General features: G+C 39.0%; 1 protein-coding gene across 3 annotated transcripts in view; it reads right to left on the bottom strand.

Moving 5' to 3' along the window:
• The window catches only part of NKAIN3 (sodium/potassium transporting ATPase interacting 3), a 346,639-nt gene that overhangs the window by 305,005 nt on the left and 22,018 nt on the right, over positions 1-19,616 (bottom strand). The gene's annotated exons all lie outside the window — the stretch shown is intronic.

Here is a 19,616-nt window from a genome sequence, read left to right as displayed (position 1 = left end):
CCTCAGCTATTTGCAACGAAGTGGCTCTACTTTAAGAGCAGTAAATCCCAATACCAGTCCCCAAACACAAGGTCTTGCACTTTGCACTGTTGACTTTCAGCCCATTTCTCTCCATTCAGTCACCGTGGCTTTGATTTGACAATGCTTCCTGGCTTCATTGATCACCAAATTTTACAAGTGCTACTTCTTGTGCAAGGTCATCAACACAGATGCTAAAATTGGCTCCAAAACCACCCTTCAAGGCACTAGACCAGTATCCCTGCTCCAAATCAACAATTCCACACTCAAAAAAAAGCCGCCATCTCCTCTATCACACAGTATTTAGACCTTAAAAAAAAAAAAAGCAAAATAAACATTTCCCATGCAGAATCTTTGGGGTTTTAACTTCAGGATGATTTCCGAATTCTTTAAAAGAGTTAACACCCCACCCGAACTCACAGCTGATATTATATGCTTTGGTATCAATTTTTGTTTATTCTGTCTAGTGAATATCCAAGCCTGAAGCAGCATAATGTACACAGGTAGATTATATCCACCTAACCTGAAGCAGAACTGAGGCTTGAAAACTGGACATAAAGTTTACGATTTTTTTCACTCTACCAAATATTCCAACCAGAACAAATTAAAATTACACTATCAACATACTTTTCAGTAATTTTTATCTTTATTGTAAATAGTTCTTGTATTTATATGTCATTAAGGAAGAAGCACCTAAAACAACAAGGGCTCCCACACTGAAGGTATTAATGAAACAATCAGCAATGACATAGTACCTTCTACAACAAGTTTACTAAGATGATATACAATATCTATATATACACATATAAATAACCAGTGAGAAAGGGAAGGTGTGAAAAGAAATACTGAAGTCTTGAACACAGCTATAAGTCAGTGAAAACAACACAGATTTTAAATCACCTCCTTTTACAATGTATGTGGAATATGTGAAACAGCATTGCATTTGTTTAGTTCCCAAGCAGAGTAGAGTGAATTTGTAACACATGAAAGCAAAAGCCATCCATTTGGTTTTACTCAGTTAGGGACCCTTTCCTGTTGAACACATTAAACTCCAAATCCTGAAAAAGAGCCATAGTTTTGCAGCAATGTTATCTGCAATTTAATTGCAAGATCCCTGCAAAAAGCTCACTTGGGTATTTTGAAATACAGTGAGTTCCTTCCAAATACCTAATTTATTTTTTTGTACAAACCATATTAAAAAAACATGATGTAGGGGTTGAGTTAGCTGGAAATTAGACCTGCACAAATAGGCTATATTTCAAGACTCTTGTGATAACCTCAGCAAATTAGAAGGGAAAAGATCTGCTCACATTGGTAAGCATGATATGGGCCAGTTTTATTGTGCTGAGACAGACATAATTCAGCACTTCTACACATTTCATTTTAATCATCACAGAATTAGTCATCAAAGATTACAGCTGCTTTCAAAGGAAATGTTAAATCAACAACTGGAAAAAATGTATTTGAATACATTTTCCCAACAAATGCTAATTCACTTTTATTACCAAGTTTTAGCCTGTGGCATCCTTAATATGCAACAAAACTATGACCACATAGAAATTAATCTATCTCAAGTCCCGATTTCTAGTTTATAACCTTGCTGGGAGGCTTTCCTCTATGTTACTTTCTGTGTCCTTCCCTTCATCAGTCCCTGAAAGACCCACAGCAACTGACTGAGCCTGTCCTTGTACCAAGCACAAGTGTCCTCCTAGTAGAACAACCAAGACCACCAGCCCAGGGCTATTGCTTTTCTGGCAACTCTAATTCACTAAGGTTGGAGAAGTGAAAAGTTCAAGAAGAAAGTGTGGGACTGCTACAGAACAGCAGGGTCTGACTTCGACCATGAGCTGGGTAGTGGGAGCATGCTCTGCCAAAGTCACTGATAGCCCCAAACATGCTGTCAGGAAGCCAGACAAGGAAGATTTTGTGGTAGACACCTATGATTTTTCTGTGCCTCTTGTGCTGTATGCACGATAGAGTGCATATGGCTTAGACTGCCATAAGGCCCTTCAAGGCAAAATAATAATGCAGCACACCCCCGTGCACAGAGCTCTGGAGGGGTATTCATACGCTCCATAAAGAGAAACTGACTTCTCACCATTGATCTTTGATCATACAGCAACCAGTCAGAGCGCCACACCACAGGGAAGTGCAGTATTCCATAGACATAAGGACAGGTTCTGAATATGCCTCAGATTCAGTCATCTTGAGATACAGCCCTATACACAGCCTGGTGAGCATTCACAAGTAGAAAACAAGCAGAGACATGACTGTAACAAAGATTTTATAGCACTCTTATGTAAATAACCTGATTTCAAATTCAAACAGTTCTCCGAGAAAGTAAAATGCAGTGTAAGATTGACAGGCTGCAATGTATTCTTAAGAACTGAAGTACTACATGGCACCAGAGCGGAAACTAAAGTAAGACTATTACAAGTAAGACACATAATAAACACATGGGAAGAACAAAAGCAGCTTGACATATCTATCACCCTCTTTCACTTTACAGGTTTCTGTTCTAACAGATACTGTGTATGCCATCCCTCTGAATCAAGCCCATAAATACTGCCATAATCTCTGACCTTGTCCACGTACAAATGAAAAGCTCCATTAACTTCAAAAAACCCCAATAAGTAAAGTCAACTCCTCTGTACTTCCTTATCGAATGGAACTACCCCAGGACCAGAAGATCATAGAAGACTCCTGTCAAGGAGCAAATTACTAAATCCGTTTCCTCAGTTTCTGCTGTTATATGTACATAAATACTGGGAGCTTTCAACCCCCTGCAGGTAGCTCTCTTATGTTCAGCAGTGAAATGCTATGGTCATGCCACGAGTGCTCGTGTCATTCTCCTGGCACACGCTGTGGGCCACATGAGTGGAACTGAAACTGTGATACAGAAAGCGAAGGCACAATCAAAAGCTCTTCAGGGACAGACACCCAAATGGACAATGATGAGTTACAAAACATCAGACTTAGGCAAGCAAAGGAAATAAATACAGAATGAGCTAAACATAAACAGTAAATGAATGATACCCCAGTTTGTCAGTTGACACCTGTGTCTTCATTAAAATTATGCTTTTATTTTTCCTAATTTCTAAAAGCTCCTATTCTTTGTGAAAGGAATGCAAGTGAAAACTTGAAATACATTTTTTTAAAGTATCTCATTTACTCTGCAGCATTTTTTCTCTCTTTTAGAAGCAGTCAAAATTTCTATTAGAAAATGTGACTGTTTTCCTAACTAGGTGCTGACAGGTACATTTGTAGGGGCAGAAAAAGAACTTCAACCAAAAGTAAAAGAATTCCAGAAGATTTTATGTAATCTTGGAGGAAAATAACTGAATTTCTTGTTTAACTCACAATGGTACATACATTTCAGGGAAATACCAGTGCTGGAGTACCAAATCACTATCACTGTCAATTTAAAAAACAATATGCCACAGTGATAGTAACTACTAAACACAGTCACAGCATAAGGAGCAAACTGCAGAAAGAACCATAGCTCTGTACACCCAACATGCTTGTTCAACTTCTAAACAATCTTTCCTCTGATCCCCTCACTCAACAAAATCCTATGTCTTTCCTGCCCTTGCAGACCCTGTCACACTTTCTTACACAGACTTCACCTAACAGGAATATAAAGGTAAATACAGCAATACCCTAATGTGGAGCCACTGCAAAATGTAGCAATGTACTCATGTTTTTTAGAATGACTGACTGTACTTCAGAAGATACCATTTCCTTCTGTTTTTTCACACAATCTTGGTCAATACTGGAATCAAGAGTGGATTTGCAGTTGTTATGCCTGCTGCGAGTGACTTAGTAGCCTTCTAGGCATGCAAGAGAGACAGAAAACTTCCTAACATTCTTCAGTGCTCGGTAGGCAAAGAACTTAAGATGAAGAATGGGTTACTACAAGGTTGACTAGCTGATGAAAACAACACTTCTCAGATCTTATTAACTGAATGGATGAATGGACATAAAGGAACCATTTAGGACTTTCTCCCAAGGGAAAACTGGATACAAAGATTTTAATACAACATTGGCAGACTAAATGATTAATAGAAAGCCTTAAATTGGAGACCTTAAGTAGGAAAGTGTGAAAGGTATTCTGTATTCCTACATACATATTTGTTGTCTACTCTCATTACTAAATGAAAGCCCAGATGGGATATTTTCTGCAATGCCATGCATGTGACCCATGTGTTTGTGTTCATTCAACAGAACAGAGAAAATCTATGGCTTCTCAGCAGCAGACAGCACAAGACAAGACAAACAGGCTGCTCAGACTGAGGTTCACGAACACTATTCTGCTACTTCTTCATTTTAAATTTTTTCAAAGTATTAAAAAAGGACATTTTCACCACTTATTTTTTAAGTCCAGCATAGGAATTTTGTCTAAGCCAGGCTCTTTCTGCAAACAGCTGTGCTTGTGGAGGTGCAACTGGCAAATCTACTTTTTCAGGAGAAATATTTTACCTGAAAATGTCTCAGGATATCTAAACATAATAACACCACATTAAATTTGAACAGTCTCATGGAGAAACAGCAAATAGGGATAGTGCCTTACTAGGAACTGTGCCTCAGAGTGTTGCCATCCCTCCTTAGGTTACCAGCTCCATGTGTAGGACAGGACTCATACCATTTTGACACAGAATGCTTCCTTCCTTTCTGTACCAACTGGGTACTGATTCCCTCAGGACATGCTAAAAAGAGCCACATCCCTTTTTTTGCAACAGACAAACAAAAGATGTCTAGATTTCTTTGCCCCCAGTGGACGTGCCTGAAGATCAGCTGCAAACAAATGAGACTGTATGGTATCTCACATTGTACAGCTCACAGTAGTAAATTTCCACTTCATTTAACTCAGACAGCACATGCGAGCACACTTGTGGCTTGTCTAGCTGTGCTTCTGTTAACATTAATATCATTTAGCTCACACAAGACCATGCTTTAGTTACTACATGCATTATAATGATACAGAATTAAAGATACAGTCATAGAACTGAAGTTTAAATACTGCCTCATGAGAAAGGAATACAGGGATTTCTAAATTAAACCTATAGAAAATCTGTAATAGATTATTCCACATTTCACCAATTATCATTTTCTCATGAATGAACTCACAAAAGAATGATGAGCTTTTCCACTGCTAGAGCAGACTGAAGTAACAAAGTAACGTACTGTGAGAAAAACTTTAAGCTGGCAGGATACTGAATTGCTGGCTATGTCAGACAATAAATGTGATTTCAGTTCTGAGTACACTAACTCTGTGTCTCTCAGAAAAAAAAAAAATTCTACACAGAAAAATTATATTTTGGATAGGAGATGGTTATGAAGGTAGAATACATCTGGTTAATTTTGGACATGCATATCAAAGAGAAAGCCATCACCATAATCTTAGTTTTGCATTGGCTGTAATAATTCCTGGGATTTCCTTAATGACAGATGAGTGAGAGGGAAGAAGAAAAAAAATCGGGGTGTGGCTGTAAAATTCCATTTTGTACACTAGGTTTTAACTAAGGAATGCGTCAGGTCATCAGCCCTGAACTGCTTTCCAGTAGTAAAAAATTGACTGACAAAGATAAACTGAATGATTTTTTACCATAGAATGGCTTGGGTTGGAAGGGCCTTTAAAGACCATGTAGTCCAGCCCTCCTCCAATGAGCAGGAACATATTCAACTAGGTCAGGTTGCTCAGAGCCTCATACAACCTGGCCTTGGATTTTTCCAGGGATGGTGCATCCACAACATGTCTTGGCAACCTGTGTCAGTGCTCCACCAATGTCATTGTAAAAAATTTCTTCTTTGTATTTAGTCTGAATTACCCTCTTTTAGTTTAAAACCATACCCCTTACCCTACCACAATAGACCCTTCTAAGAAGTCTGTTCACCCATTTCTTATAAGCCTTCCCTTAGGTACTGAAAAGCTGGAATAAGATCTCTCTGGAAACTCCTCCAGGCTGAACTTCCACAGCACTTTTCTCTCATAGGAAAGGTGCTACATCCCTTGGATCATTTTTGTGGCCCTCTTCTGGGCCCGCTCTAAGAGGTTCATGTCTTTTCTGTACTTTCTTCGTGGTTTTGATGTATTATTGTCTAAACTGAGAGCCAGAACCTTTAATAACAGATAGGTAAACAAACCTTGCTTAGATCAAAATACATGGCTGTGCCAATTAGTGACTGAGTAAACAGCAGCAAGAAAAATGGTAACCCTTAACTGCCTCAAGTGCACTGCCAAGCATTCTGCATTTTCTGTTTATCCAAAACAAACAGTAAGTAGCTTGCCACATGCTTCTCATGTCTCCAAGGACTAATTTAAACTGGTCATCCTTGCTTCTGACCACCTGAGTGCAGATTAAATCTCCCTGGGTAAACATTGCTTCCAGCCCTCTTTCACTGATACCCTCTGTGACCCTTTGCTTCTTTTGTGTAGTAGTTCACTGTTAAATTTTGCCTGCTAATTCAGCAGAACAGTGCTGAACTGCAGCTGTCCCATCTATTTCAGTGAAGCAGTAAACTTACTGAGCTACTAGAGTTAAACATAATGAGTCCTGTTGATGGTTTCTCCAAAGTTTCTGGTAGCAGCCTCACCATGCTTTCACCTTTGGCTACCGCTATCGAGTGCACACTCAGTGTCCTGTGCAAGAATCACAGGCTCCAAACTGTTTCCTGAAGGGACATGCTTCCAACTGGACCTCCCAAGCTATCCTGCCAATGAAGTTTTTCCTTAGAAAGAAGCTGGGTCTAGAGAAGCACCTCATTAGTAAGAAACCACAAGGGTACTGGCACCCATAATAACTACTGCTAAGTACTGTGACACTACTAGTTGCAAAGACATAAGTAAAATGACAGTCTTCCTGAGATTAAAAAATAAATAATAAAAAAGAACAAGCCAGGTTGTTAGAACTTCTTAATTGTGTGGACACAAAGAATTTGGATCCAAGGCATCTCAAATTATCCCTTCCAGTGTGCATTGTTTTGCATGTACTTATAATGAATTGCTCAAGCTTTCATGACACTTAGTTCCACTCTTCCTCAAGCCTGAATTAAAATGCCCAAATGATTTGCTGCAGCCCAAATGTGCTGATGACTGCTAGTCTCTCCCTTCTACCAGCCTACTGGCAAATGTTTCCAGCAGCACCTCATCCAAAGGAGGAATTACATTATCATACGGCTGTATCAAATGCCCTTCAGATGCCACACAGCAACAACTCCTTATATGCTAAATTATGTAGATTAGACAAACAGTATTACTAGCAGCTGTTTCCTCCTAACTGATTTTAATGCTGTTGAACAAAAAAAGAGAGCACCTAAAGTACAATGTATTTTAATAATCCCAGATGAAGGCAAAAACCCAAAAAAACCCTGTCAATTGAAATATCTTGTAGAAATATATGAGTAACATATGACGAAGGGAAAACAAAAAGTTATTTTCACATACATATGTACTTAATGTCCATGATAAAGATGAAGTCAGAATCTTTTAGCATCCTGCAAGGAAGTTGATTTTTTTGAAGGACACAAAATCTGGACCATGATGAAAGTCTAACTAATTCCTTTATACAACAGAAGACAAGGCATTACAAGTAGCATTGGAAGGCTTTTCCTCCCACTGAGACAGAATGCAGGGTTTTACAAAACTGATGTGACTTCTTTCCAAAATTGTAACCAGGCCATTTAGTTCCCCCCACAGAGTAGTTAGCTCTGGCATGCAAGTCTTCATGGATGCTTTTCCTTTGGACCTTCATGAGCTAAGTTCAACTACCACGTTTGAAAACCTAGAGAGCTTGATTGTTAGGGATTCACATAAAGGAAGATCTTCACATCATACCAAGAAATCCAACAACTGGGAGCAGGCATCTTCTTGGAAGGGGCCACCATGGACACATGACTAATAAAATAACTTCTGTCCTAAAAGGAGACTCTCATTAATTTCAGCAGTGAAACTTATGGAGAATTGTATCTAGACAGCCTAACTTTGAAAGCAGTAACAATACTCTCTCTCTGGGAGAATAAATGGGTTAATGGAGGGTGCTCTTAGAGAGGAAGCTGCTTTTCCTTACATACAAAAATGGGATGAGTGATAGGAGAGGGTGAAGCTCAAAAGGCTGAGAGAAAAGACTGAAAGACTTCACTGTGAGACATTGCTAAGGAGGCCACATAGAAAACAAAAGGCGAGAACAGTAAAACAAGTGTTTCTATATATACAACACAATAACATCAAGCCCAAAGTAGTTATTACATGTTAATCTTCATTGAATATCATCCCATATCAAGATGGGTTTGTTGTTGATTTGTAACATATAACATTTATAAACTTTTGTACCGCTTACACATATTTAAATACAAACAATAACAAAATCACATGAAAAAAACATGAGATTTGCAATTAAGTAACTTCAGTACATGGTGGGCTCCTGTAAAATGTCATGAGGTTATTGTTCTTCTCAGTGTCATTACAATAAAAGAGTCCACGGTTAATGAACCACAGACAAGCAATACCAAACACCTTTCCTGAATAAAAATGCACATGTATCAAAAGACAGCGATATCACTGGGATAGTAGAATTTGCCAGTAGTAAGCAAGTTCAGAGAAACATCAATGTCTCTACAGAGGAAACAAAGTTCTGAGATCCAGGTAACCATATTTGCAAGGAGTAATGATAAAATAAAGTTCATTTGCATGGAAGTACATTGGAAAGGGCTTTCCAGATCTGAATTAATACCTTGAAGAGCACTGTACACTGATGGTATCCCAATCAATCTCCCTAGGATGCTGGTTTGTTTGCATGGTGGCAGAGGACTTCAGTTCGTGTCATGTGGGCCTGCCGCCTCTGGTAGGAGGCACACAGCTAATCCACCATGAATCCATTTGCTGTGAAAAAAAAAGCATCTGACAGCTTCTCAGTCTCATTGCTCTACCACACTAAAAACCTCTGCTTGACAGAAATACCCAGTCAGTCAAGGGAGATGGCTGCTAAGAACCAAAACGTGAAGGTATTTTTCTTCTACAGTTCTCTGCTGTGCCTAAAGAAAGAAATTTTAAATGTTCCAAAGTAGTTGACAGTGCTTGTACAACTGGGCTCCCGAGCAGCCACTTACTGCAGCAATTGCCAACATTTTCACATGTGAAAGATAATTGCCCTTCTAGATCATTTAGGAAACAAGCTTGACTCTCATCTTCAAAGCTCCAAATAATTAGTGTCTAACTATACTTAGACATTAAATGCCTTTTCTTGTATGCTGAAGAAAAACAACAGTAAACAAGTTCTTCTTCATGTTTAGGTAGAACTTAATGCATATCAGTTTCTGCCTGTTGCCTCTTGTCCTATTGCTTGGCACCACTGAGAAGAGTCTGGCTCTGTCCTCTTGACATCCTCCTCTTAGATAATTATACACATTAATTAGGAACCTTTGTAGTCACTTTTTCTTGAAGCTGAACAGGCCCAGCCCCCCCCCCCAGCCTTTCATTGCAAGAGAGATTCTCCACACCCTTGACCGACTCAGTAGCTCTCTGCTGGACCTGCTCCAGGAGCTCCATGTCTCTCTTGTCCTGAGGAGCCCAGAACCGCACACAGCACTCCAGATGTGGCCTCACCAGGACTGAGTAGAGGGCCAGGATCACCTCCCTCAACCTGCTGGCAATGCCCTTCCTAATGCAGCCCAGGACACCACTGGCCTTCTTGGCCATGAGGGCACGCTGTAGGCTCATGGACAGATGTTGCCCACCAGGACCCCCAGGGCCTTCTCTGCAGAGCTGCTCTCCAGCAGGTCAGCCCCAGCCTGTGCAGGTGCATGCAGTTGTTCCTCCCCAGGTACAGGACCCTGCATTTGTCCCTATTAAACTTTGGAAGGTTCTTCTCTCTGCCCACCTCTCCATGATCATTTTTTCAGAAGACATTGTCCATACTATTTTTCAGTGCTCAGAAAATGGCAGGACCAAAGTGAACACCAAAGATATTTTTCCTGGTTAGAATTACTTTGTTTTAAAAGTACGGCCAAAAAAAAAAAAAAAAGGCCTATTTATAACCCTGAGAAACATCCTCCATATCATACAAATCATGCCCATACAGTAACATCAGTTTTGCCTCCACCACAGCTCAGCTGAAGTTATAAGCTGGAGTGCTTAGACAAATATATAAATATACATTCCATATACTTAATATATAATTGCTCTGTGTATCTTTTAGCTTCAACTCCTGATTTATTTCAGCCAGTGTTTGCAATACAGAATGAAAGTATAAATAGTTTCTCAGCATTTCAGGAAACTAAACTGCTGTCTTTTCTAAAGATTACATGGACATCTGATATATAGAAAGTATTCTTCCAACATAAAGCACTAATTCTCTTCATGCATTTTAAACCCAATACACTTTATTTACTGAAGATTTAAGATGAAATTTCTATTCATAGACAATGCTCAGGACATAAAATACCTATTGACTTTCTAAAAAGCAAGAAAAAAATGCAAAGAGCTTATTTAATAGTTTCAAAACTGAAAAAATGAAAACTTGAAAAGTCAAACTATTTTCTTTACAGACTTCTTATATATTCCAAATAATCAAATTATGCTTGTAACAGGAACAAGTAAATTTTTGGCAAACTAAGGAAATCAATTGGACTCTTTATAATCTAATTGTTTTCTCCCAAGGGGATAAACACATCTTGTGACAGGGCTTGCTCTTACAGTACTACTTTAGATTTATTATCTATGCATTTCAAATCCAAAGATCAAAAGACATAAAGATGGCAAAAAAAACTTTTAATCTGTGCCCCAAAGCTGCAAATGTGTTAATATTCTCATCTTTCATGTTTGCAAGGTAATTACAGTAAAGAGCTCCATACCATGTATTTCAAGAAGGAACTTCACCTCTGATAATGGTGGACTTTGAAACAAGAGACAGTATTCCCCTTATTGCAGAAGAACTTGTTAGGTGTTTACTGGGTTTAAAATGGAAGTCTTTATATCCACTGTGCTTACAAACACTCAAAAATGTTTTATCTTTGGAAAACCAAAAAGCACTTGTTGTTATTTGATTTTGTTACTTTTACAGAATGTAGAGAAAAATACTAAAACCTTGTGCAATGTATGCTCTAACTTGATTTAACACAAAGCTGTTCTCAAACTTTTATAAATTCAAATTTTAATACAAACTCCTCAATGAATTAACTTGTCCCCACACCCTTTTTCTAATTATAAATAAGAAATTATTTTGTTTATACTTCAGAAACAAGTTGTGATGACAAATGGGCAAAAACCTTTTTTTACCTTGTGGACAGTTCCAATAAATACATACATGCATTATTATTGCAGATCAATAGAAAAACAATTTTGTCCCAGTATTTTTACTGAATAAAAAATAATAATTAGGAAACTATATGAACCTAAAAAAACTTGACGAGAAAAGTTTCCTTGGCCAGATATGGAGCTTTCATACATGAAAATTCTTTTCAAAGGGCACCCTTCTATATAATTTATCATTTGCTAAAGTCTGCATGGGCCACTAACATTGATGTACAGTATTTAAAACACTGAAAACTTATAATGTGCTACCTGACCGGCTTCTTTTTTTTCTTTTTTTTTAATATTTGTTTTTATTTCAAGTTAAACTACCCTATGAATTTGACCATTTTGACATATAGCCTATCTGTGCTTAAAAATACACATATCTGACTCAGACTGTAAAAATTAATTTACTGTTCTTTATAAACTACTGTAAAGATTTAAAATGTGTCCTAAAAACTAAATAGCATCATTTTTGTAATCCATGTCACTGAGCAATTGACTTCTAAATTTCTTGAGTATACTCTATCAGACAGAGTTTCAGCAGTCAGTAATAATTTTTTGGATTCTTGTCTTGCTGACCTCCTATATCTCTCAGTGAAAAAAAAAATAGTTCCAATTCACAGGGCATGTTTAACTGTGCTCTCTTTGTTAGAACTATTTAAGAGCAGACTGTTTCTTCTCCTTCATACTTTCTGGTTTTGTATTTGCTTTGGTGTCAGGGTCCCTTCCCCCCCTGCCATGTGGTCCTGGGAAAGGGGCCTTGGGGGGGAGACCCGGGGTTTCCCTGCCCCTGGTCAGCCTCGTTCCCCATTGGTTGTTTTGTGTTCCCCTGCACGGGCAAAGGACCCTCGGGTCCCGTGATTGCCTCAGTTCCTCGGCAGAGCCCCGGCCATGCGGCTGGAGAAATAAACATCTCTCTGAAACATCTACCAAGAATCGGTCCTGATATACTTCTTTCCAGGGGCCTCCTGGATTGATACATTGTGTTACAGAATCCCCGCTGTAACACTTTGGGGGTCATCAATAGCTTCTTCAGATTTTTTTCTTTTCTTTTTGTTTTTACATTTTTAAGTCTATCTTGAATATTAAAAAGCACAGAAACATGCATTTCAGTTCAATGAAAATTTGTTAATCAAAAAAGCGTGATGTCCCATGTCACCTGTAATCCTCTCATGGCTCTTCAGAGATCGAACAGATGACAATTCATCTAAACAGAAGTCAGTTCTCAAAAGGTTACAGCTACCTGTGCTAGAAAGACAGTAATGATTCCCTGAGACCACCATAATAATCAATAAACCTTTGTCTTGAAAAACATCAGCAGTTTCTGATAAACCACAGGAATTAAGCTAGACAATAATACACATTTGGGATAGCCCAAGTCCATCCACTAACATTTAAAAAGCATGAAAAGATATTTCTTAATTACTTTCAAATTTTCTTAAATGTTCTAAAATACGTGGATATCCACATCTAAACATACTAAATTCTGTAACAAGGAAGAAAAAAAAATCTTACACCCAGATGTACATTCTTACCTGATAGCATGCATGGACCACATGGCTGCTATGAGCAATCAAAGAGATTGCCCAGTTTTATGCTACAGCTCTTGGACTACTTAATTCTGCTTTGATGTAAATCTGCTCTGAGTTCTAGGTCTTATTTTCTGCAACCCATAATTGTTCTAAGCTTAGAACAGAGAAAACAGCTGGAAAGGAGCAAATAATGGTGGGTCCTGCTCTCTGCATTCACACTGGTAAGTAAGTAACTTGACATGGAATTTGCTTTTGTATATAAAGCATATAAGTAATTGCATAAATAAGTATACCACAGACTTCAGAAAAGCAGTATACATGGTGTTTTAAGGATTAAGAACTAAGCAGTGGGTGTGCTGTACAGGGAAGGGAAGGGAAGGGAAGGGAAGGGAAGGGAAGGGAAGGGAAGGGAAGGGAAGGGAAGGGAAGGGAAGGGAAGGGAAGGGAAGGGAAGGGAAGGGAAGGGAAGGGAAGGGAAGGGAAGGGAAGGGAAGGGAAGGGAAGGGAAGGGAAGGGAAGGGAAGGGAAGGGAAGGGAAGGGAAGGGAAGGGAAGGGAAGGGAAGGGAAGGGAAGGGAAGGGAAGGGAAGGGAAGGGAAGGGAAGGGAAGGGAAGGGAAGGGAAGGGAAGGGAAGGGAAGGGGACTTGTACCTTACCAGTATATACACCCTGGTGGGCAAGAAGCAAGTTATAGTTTACACAGGGCTTTCTTAAGCCAAGGTGGGTTTTTGATGGAATGATGCAAGGATTTTGGGTGTCATGAAAGAGCACTCCAGGAGAATCATGGGGGAAAAGTACAAAGAAAACACAGGACAGAGGTTCAAAGTAATGGAGAATCAGAGATTCTCAGAATGGGTCAGGCTGGAAGGGACCACAGTGGGTCATCCAACCTCCCTGCTTAAGCAGGGTCATCCCAGAGCACAAGGCACAGGATTGTGTCCAGAAGCATCTTGAATACCTGCAGTGAGGAAAACTCCACAACCTCCATGGGCAATCTGTGCCAGTGCTTGGTCATGCACACAGTAAAGAAGTTCTTCCTCATATCTGTCACCTTTTCTCCTCGTATCTTCTCCTCATATCATACTCATCATTTCTTGGGAGAAGATCCCGAAGTCAGTCAGAGAAGCAAAAGCACCCACAGCTCTTCCCTCAGTTTCTGAACTAGATTTCATTTCAGTCAAGTTTGCACTGCCTTTTCATTCCTGCTACATAATTTCTGTTGATTTTTTTTCTCCCATGAGCGCTGAGGAAATATTTAAGACCAAAACTGATTTCAATAAACTAGTTTTATGAACTGTTAATCCTGATACCGGACCTTTGATCCCCTGATGATCCACTGTGTTCAAAGGAAACATCTTAAAAATAGGACACCTTCTAGATCAGCAGTTCTAAGATTACAGACTAAAAGTGCTGTGAGGATTTTGATGCCAAACTCTGAACCTGATAAACTCTGCATTGTTGGGAATAATTAATGACTATTCCCAACTTCAGTTGCAGCCGCAGCTGTGTCCTTAGGTCTCCCCTGGCCCTTTAAAATGTAATTTTCTGCTTTATGCCAAATTTTCTTAAAGAGGAAGGAAGTGTTTAATATCTAATTCATGCCTAAATCAATTTGAATCCACAAAGTAAGGGGATCTGAAATAGCCTAATCTGGGCACTTCAGAGTCAGATACTCACCCTGAAGCTTTCACACTTCTTAGCAGCACATTTTTAGAGCACCATCCAGCACTAGTTTTTTTTAAAGCATCCTGAGGAGTTCCCTGCTTCCTCTCCAGAGCAGTGAGAGCACTTGCCTAGCTAGTGGAAGACAAGCTCAATTCCTCTTTCAGCATTTGAAAAACCAAACCCATGACTCTAAACACTAGCTAGCTAGTCTGACTCCAAGAGTGAGCGCATGAATTGAGAAGAGAAAGAGGATTAGAAAGGGACAGGGAAGGAGGCGTATCTGCTTCACTCTGTTTGCTGGGGAAAGAGAGTAACATAAAACCATATTTCATATCCATAGTTTGGGCTCTGCTCCAGGTTGATTGCTGTATTTTGGCAATTACTGAAATATATAAGCAGACCTGAAAGGACGTCCAGAACCCTTATCAGTCTTAACAGATTCATTCACAACTGACAGGACAATGTATCTTCATGCAATTCTTGGTATTCCTCCAGCACAGTGAATGCCTCCGTGAAAAGTGACCACTTCAGCACAAGCAGGAAGAACCTCCCCAAAGAGCTTCTGGCAGTGCTGTCCTAGCCAGGGCCATTCCGTGTCTGAGAAAACCAGTAAGGTCAAACAGTGGTTAATGAGAAAAGGAAAGGTCAGTGTAGTTCTTTGTCATGTTGCTTTGTCACTCTTCTGTCGGGGTCCCTCCCCCGCCATGTAGCCCTGGGAGAGGGGCCCTGAGGGCACAGACACACGGGGTTTCCCTGCCCCTGGTCAGCCTCGTTCCCCATAGGTTGGTTTGTGTTTCCTGTGCGGGCAAAGGACCCTCGGGTCCTGACTGTAGCAGTTCCTCGGCAGATCCCGGCCATGCGGCTGGGGAAATAAACATCTCTGAAACATCTAGCAAGAATCCGTCTGTATATATTTGTTTTCCACGGGACTCCTGGTTTGATAAAGGCGTTACAGTATCCCCACTGTAACACTCTTCCATGCACAGTAAGGTTCAATCATCATTGTTAGGCAACAAAGATAATCCCATGTGATTTAGGAAACTGATCATGTAGTTCTCATACCTGGAACAATCACCATGAGTGGTTTCCAAAGAGACAAGAGCCTGAAATACATCCACATAAATTGGTTAACCACTTACCCTGAATAATGCATACATATGTAGAAACTCAGATCTGTATGTGCAGAATTTGCCTCCATGAACTGGAAGAAAATACATCTAATGAATAATGCTATCAGGTCTACTGCAAACAGCAGGCATCTTCCATGTTGCTTACATTAAACTCTCAGGGAGTAAGGTAAATGACATAACTTCTGCTCTAAGTTAGCATTTCCCCATTACAGAAGAAAAAAGATCAAAACCTTGCCATTAATCACATCTCTGCTCGTAAGCAGCACCACACCATTACTCCAAGATAGGTTTTCAGTAAGTAATAAAGTACTAACAGGATAATGGCAGTGGAATAGCAAATGAAATCTGTTCTTGCTCACATTTGTTCCACTTCTTTGCACTGATAGTAAAAATACATAAAATGGGATGCTGAAGATATCCATATGCAGTGCGTTAAAATGAAGAGGAAAAAAACACCCTAGTGGATACCACTTTCTCTCATGCATCATCAACTACTTTCTGCCAAAGTCATACTAAGCTGCTAAGAAGCAATAAAAAGCTGCAATTGAAGAACTACAGAAGATTCAGGGCATGTAAACATACACCAGCCTAAAAAAATAACAGTTCTCATCCATAGAGACATCCTCTTATCAATCTTCTTTTATGTATTTTTCACATCCTGTCGAATGAGAATTTGTATTTAGTCAGTGATTGGATGTTCACCCCAAAACATTTCAAACTTCAGCAGCCTGTGAGTTCAGCAATGCATTCCAGAGTCGAAACTTTGCCCTGCCTGTCTGTTGGGGAATGGTTAGAGGAGCAGGGACATGGCTCATTGATAGAATTATTGGATCAATAATCCAACTGTACAAGTAAAAAGGCCTGTGTGAGAAAAATTCTACATGAGACAAATCCCTGTGTGAGAAACCAGGCTGGGAACCAGAAGGCAGTTTTTGAGAAGGTGCAGCTGTGCTGATAAGATGGACCATCCCTAAGAACGGAGGAAGATCTTTGATCTCTCAAGACAAAACATAAATAATAAGAAGCTTGCCAAATGTAATTTTTTATCTAACCCAATTATGTAGAGGTCAGAATGTGCTTTTGTAAGTTTCAACTAATTAAAGAACTGATAAGCTTGTATTCAATACTCTATATAAGTGCCTTTGTATTGCTAATAAACGGAGCTTGCTTATATCAATCGTATCGGTTGCCTGCAATGTCTCTCCTCACCTAAGTCATCGATTCATTTTGCAACACCTGTCTACAACCCAGTCACATATTGACTTTCCAAAAGTTTTCCAGTTGACCAATGTGAAGGATGTATATGCCCTATGATCACCTTGCAAGCCCATATCCAAATCCATCTGCCTTACTAGGTTGAAGGGAAGTGATCAGCTCAAGAGATCAGTTCTCCATTAGTACAACAGGATGAGACTAATTGTGGAGAGACTCCTCCAGGCAAGAATCTGTGCACAAAAACAGAGGACTATATTCATGGTGGTTGTATGAACATCTCTATCCAGTGCACTCAAATTTTCAAATACCCACCACTTCATGGTAAGGCAGTTAAAATTTAACCCCCCCAAGAAGTATATCCCACCAACACTTGGGACCTGAAAACTACAGCAAGTCAGCAAAGCATGTCATACAGAGAGTAACCATGTAATTATATATTATACACTACAAACTAGCAAGGAGAAATGAACACAAAATTCTGCACATGCTAGCCAATACCTACATGACAGCAAGCAATGGTATGAACCATAAAGTTAATAAATGTGTATATTTGGCAGAAAAGAATAAGGAACTAAAGAGAAAAGAGCATATTTATCTTATTCACTTGACTAAAATCAATTTTGGTAAGAAATACAACTAAAATTGCTATTACTCATGAAAAAAAGTGTTTATGAAGTAATTCATATTACATCATGACATTTTCATTAGATGCAGTACTTTTGCTCAAAAAGAACTACAGTACAATACAAAAATGATTGCCAGCTGCTAGCTCTGCTGTCTTGAGTTCAATTAAAAAACATGAAAAATGAGCTTTTGATTTTCAATATTTTAAATATTTTCACAGAAAACTTGCAGCAAAAGCAAGAACGTGAGTTCCTTCTTAGCACTACCTGGGACTGCATGCACAACTTTCAGTCTTAAACAACTTGACTGCAACAGTGGAACAGGTATCTAATAATTAATATGCAAATAGTAAGTGCATATTAATGTAATTTGTACAAAAAGATAGCACTTGTCAGATAAAGACTACTCATTTAAGTTCTTTTGCAAGTGAGCAAAATTTGGCCATGGCTGGATCTCCGTGTACACAGACGCAGCACTGCTTCCTTGCCACAGCTGTAGATCAGATGTAACACACTGATCAGAATGCTGTAGATCAGAATGTAGATCTGAATGCACACACTGAAAAACATTACATGATTACAGCCTTCAGCTCTTCTCATGTGTTCCACTGATTATCCATTGCAGTGAATCTCTTCCTATTATATTTAATTATTACATTTCTGAATCCTTCTGGCTTTATTACTTTGAAGCTGATTATCAAAGTACAACATGCAACATCTTCTTTCTCCATTGTACAGCTCAAGTGACTTGTGTGCTTGTCTTCAAGGAGGTACAAAAGAAGCAATATCTAAACTAACAGAGTAGTCATGAATAAACCTGCCTTGGAGTTTTATACCTATCCTAAATGTTCCCTGAAGAATAGTTCCTGAATAACAGCACTAAAAAAATAGTTCAAGAAATAGTGTGCATGTCCTTAACTAAACTAGAAAAAAGAGCAATGTATAAACCAACAGGTTTTGTAAGCTGCTTTAAAGACAACTAGTTACAAAGAAATTGGGTCTCTAGAGCCAACTAATGTATTTTGTCTCTGTGCTATCCTTATGTTTGACCCAGTCACACATAGTTCATTCTAATTTTGTCTCACTAAAGAGGATATATGGTGCATTTGTACACCTTAGCCTTTCACAACTTCCACAAATGGTAATTCATGCTGGGAATCTGCTCCACGCAGAGCAAGACGAACACAATTCATCTGCAATTTTATGAGCAGTTTCAGCTTCATAAATGTACACAGCATACTATTTCCAGCTTTTGTTTTGACCTTATTCATAGTTCCTAGTTTATAATCTAATATTGCACTTCTCTCACACTTGACTGCTCTGGAAACTCTATTAAATACAGTGTATAGCTAAAATAAACTCTGTTGTGACGTTTCTATTGTTAATAAACTTCATCATTATTTACAACATGAACACTTCTGCTCTGTTAGAACCGTGTTAGCAATTGCACAGCTGCTGGTTACAAAGGTAACAGAAAATAGTTTTGAAAATAATTAGGAATATTTTTTTGCTTAATTTTATACACATGATCCTCTACACATAAGTATACAAACAAGTAGAACTATGGAAAAGGGTTTTTTCTTTTTAGAGGGTATTGAGTGTTATTTTGAAACATGGCAATTGTGGTAACACTCTCCATTTTCAAGCCTCCTCAGAAAGGAGATACAGTCCTTTGATTTAAAAACAAACAAAAAAAAAATTTTAAATAATGGGGAAACACTGGACTACCTGGCAAGGTGAGGGCAAAAAAGGCTCAGGAAGGTTTGGTCAGGATAGATTTTATGGTAAGAGGGAAGCTACTGTCATCACATATCTCAAATTTGTACCTTACTAGTAGGTACAGGCACTTGCCCCATGACAAAATAATTACTGGTCCTGACCCCAGAAGGAACAAAACTTCAGATAAATCATTTCCATCTCAGCACAGACAGCACCTGCAGCCAACTGACCTCTGAAAATACTTTTATGGTTTCCTGCCACATTTAAACATGCCTTCTGAACATCTATTGGGCAAGAGTTAGCACAAATTTTCTATTTAGTGAAAGGCAGTGGAGAGAACAGTCAAGTCAAAGGTTTATGGAAGGAAGAAAAGCTATCTGTTTCAGCATGTAGCTGTCATGAGTTATTTTATGGGATGTATGAAA

The sequence above is a fragment of the Aphelocoma coerulescens genome, chromosome 2, assembly GCF_041296385.1.
Source record: "Aphelocoma coerulescens isolate FSJ_1873_10779 chromosome 2, UR_Acoe_1.0, whole genome shotgun sequence".
Classification (NCBI taxonomy): domain Eukaryota; kingdom Metazoa; phylum Chordata; class Aves; order Passeriformes; family Corvidae; genus Aphelocoma; species Aphelocoma coerulescens.
This window is presented reverse-complemented; position numbering and strand designations above follow the sequence as displayed.